The 2,909-nt window shown below is 46.3% G+C and overlaps 1 protein-coding gene across 1 annotated transcript in view; it reads left to right on the plus strand.

Annotated features, from left to right (window-relative positions):
* The first annotated feature begins 1,747 nt into the window (after positions 1 to 1,747).
* Positions 1,748 to 2,909, plus strand: part of GRIK4 (glutamate receptor, ionotropic, kainate 4) — a 499,211-nt gene continuing 498,049 nt past the window's right edge. The window contains exon 1 of the mRNA XM_006833921.1: positions 1,748 to 1,859. The gene's annotated coding sequence lies outside the window, so the exon portion shown is untranslated. The remainder of the gene's footprint in view (positions 1,860 to 2,909) is intronic.

The raw sequence follows: 2,909 nt of genomic DNA on the forward strand, positions 1-2,909 counted from the left end.
CCAATCCATCTCATTGGGGGTCTTCCTCTTTTTCTCTGACCCTCCATCTTACCCAGCATGACATCCTTCTCCAGCGACTGTTCTCTCCGGACAATGTGTCCAAAGTATGAGAGACGAAGCTTAGCCATCTTGGCCTCCAAGGAGCACTCGGCTGCAGTTCTTCCAAAACAAATCTATTGGTTCTTTTGGCAGTCCATGGCACTTTCAGTATTCTCCTCCAACACCACAACTCAAAGGCATCAATTCTTCTAAGATCTTCCTTATTCACTGTCCAGCTTTCTCATCCATATGAAGTTATTGAAAATACCATGGCTTGGGTCAGGCACACCTTAGTCCTCAAGCTGACATCTCTGCTCTTCAATACTTTAAAAAGTTTCTGTACAGCAGATTTGCCCAATGCAATACGTCATCTGATCTCTTGACTGCTGCTTCCGCGAGTGTTGATAGTTGATCCAAGAAGAATGAAGTCCTTGACAACTTCAATCTTTTCTCCATTGATAAGAATGTTGTTTATTGGTCCAGTGCTGAGGATTTTTGTTTTCTTGACATTGATATGCAATCCATACTGAAGGCTGTGCTCTTTGATCTTCATCAGTAAATGTTCCAAGTCCTCTTCACTTTCAGCAAGCAAGGTTGTATCATCTGCATATCGCAGGTTGTTAATGAGTCTTCCTCCAATCCTGACGCCACGTATTTCTTCATAGAACCCAGCTTCTCTTATTATTTGCTCAGCATACAGGTTGAGTAAGTATGGTGAAAGAACACAACCTTGTCACACACCTTTCCCAATTTAAAAACATTCAGTGTTCCCATGCTCTGTTCGAACAACTGCTTCTGGTAGTGTAGTTGTTACGAATCGGGCTGCGAACCGCAAGGTCAGTAGTTCGAAACTACCAGCTGCTCTGCTGGAGAAAGGTGAGGCTTTCTGCTTCCATAAAGATTTACAGCCTTGGAAACCCTGAAACCCTGTACAGGGTTGCTATTAGTCGGAACCGATTCCACGGCACATAACAACAACAACAAGTTTGAGGAAGGAGTCCTGGTGTGGCGCTGTGGGTTAATGCACTAGACTGAAAACCCATTTGAACTGCAAGGTTGGCGGTTCAAGCTCACCAGCTGCTCCTTGGAAACCCTACACAGGGTCGCTATGGGTTGAAACTGACTCTACTGCACTTCACAACACAGCAAGTTTGAGGAAGCTGACTAGCCTTGAGATTTTTGAAAAAGTGAGAATTAGTTTTCCCTTCTGGAAAAGGAAGGATCCCTAGTGATGCAGTGGATTAATTGTTAGGCTGCTAACCACAAGATCAATTGTTCAAAGCCACCAGCCGATACATGGAGGAAGCCTGAGGCTATGTGCTCCTGTAAAGATTTACAATCTCAGAAGCCCCAAGGAGCAGTTCTAGTCCATCCTATGGGGTCTCTATGAGTCTGAATTGACTCAGCAGCAGCGTGCTTGGGTTGGTGGGTCTGGAAATGATTGGAGCTTCAGATTTTTGGTGGAGGAAACATCCTGGGCAGGTAAATGGTAAAGTTGAGATGAGAACTTGGGAGCTTCAATTCCCGGGCCCGAGGTCACAGGGCAATTGTGATTAAAGGCCACCTACGAGCTGCAGACAAGGAGAGTTCATTGGGTGGAGAAACTGTACCTAGATTGTAAATTCCTTGTGGACAAGGACTCTAAATGTAACTGCAGCTGATGGAGCATTCTTCACACACATTATCTGAATGGATGTTTTCATTATTTCAACAGATCTTTTTTGAGTGCCTATTATGTGCCAGCCTGTGCTAGGCACTGGGGACACAGGCGACGAAGTCCAACGTGTTTCCTGCTCTCCTGATGTTCGTCCCCTTGTGAGGTAGGTGGTGTTTTTCCGATGTTACCCATGAGAACACGGGTTCAGTGGGCGAGCGCTGTTGGAGAGGATTAATTTATGTGGCTCAAAAGAGTTCCTGGGGAGCATGAAGGGCTTGTGCTTGGTTTGCACGTGACTAAAGTCTTAGTTATGTCTAGTGCTTCTGAGTGGGTGACTGTAACAAACAGAAATTTATCGTCTCATAGTTTAGGAGGCTAGAGATTCAGAGGTAGAGTAAGGTCCTTGTCTCCTTTCAGCATCTGTCCTTGAAGAGCTCCTTGTGTCTCGGCATTAATCTTTCCCTCTCTCTAGGAGCTTCACAGTGCAGGGACCCCAGATAGGTCCAAAGGATACACCACTCCTGGCTAGTGGTTGTTGTTGTTGTTAAGTGCCGTTGAGTCGATTCTGACCTATAGTGACCCTGCATAGGGTTTCCGAGGAGCAGCTGATGAGCCTGAACCGCCGACCTTGCAGTTCAAACGGCTTTGCAGTCTGGCGCATTAACCCACAGTGCCACACCTGGATAGTGGTAGGTGCCCCCTTTCTCTGCTCCCTTCTCTTTCTTTGATCTTTTGTAAGATAAATGTGTTGTAGGCCACATCCTTGGGTGACGTCCTTACATTGGTTCACGTTTTGATGGGATGAAGACTGTTGCCTTTCTCCCTCCTACCACTGCCATTGAGTGCATCCAGACTCATAGGACCGTGTATAGAGGTTCTGAGACTGTAAATCTTTATGGTAGCCAAGGAGTGGCTGATTGGTTTGACCTGCTGACCTTGTGGTTAACAGGGCTCCTTATGGTATTGCAGCCCACCCTACTGGTTTCTCACATCAGATCACATTATGGGGGTCATCACATCACTGCCACATTACCTCATCACAGAATTGCCAAACCACTGAGAATCGTGGCACATATTTTGGGGGACATAATTTGAGCTCTGTTAGCGTAGTGGTTACGAATCGGGCTGCGAACCTAAAGGTCAGCGGTTCGAAACTACCAGCTGCTCCGTGGGAGAAAGATGAGGCTTTCTACTCCCGTAAGGATTTACACCC

Source organism: Chrysochloris asiatica, unplaced genomic scaffold, assembly GCF_000296735.1.
Source record: "Chrysochloris asiatica unplaced genomic scaffold, ChrAsi1.0 scaffold00008, whole genome shotgun sequence".
Classification (NCBI taxonomy): domain Eukaryota; kingdom Metazoa; phylum Chordata; class Mammalia; order Afrosoricida; family Chrysochloridae; genus Chrysochloris; species Chrysochloris asiatica.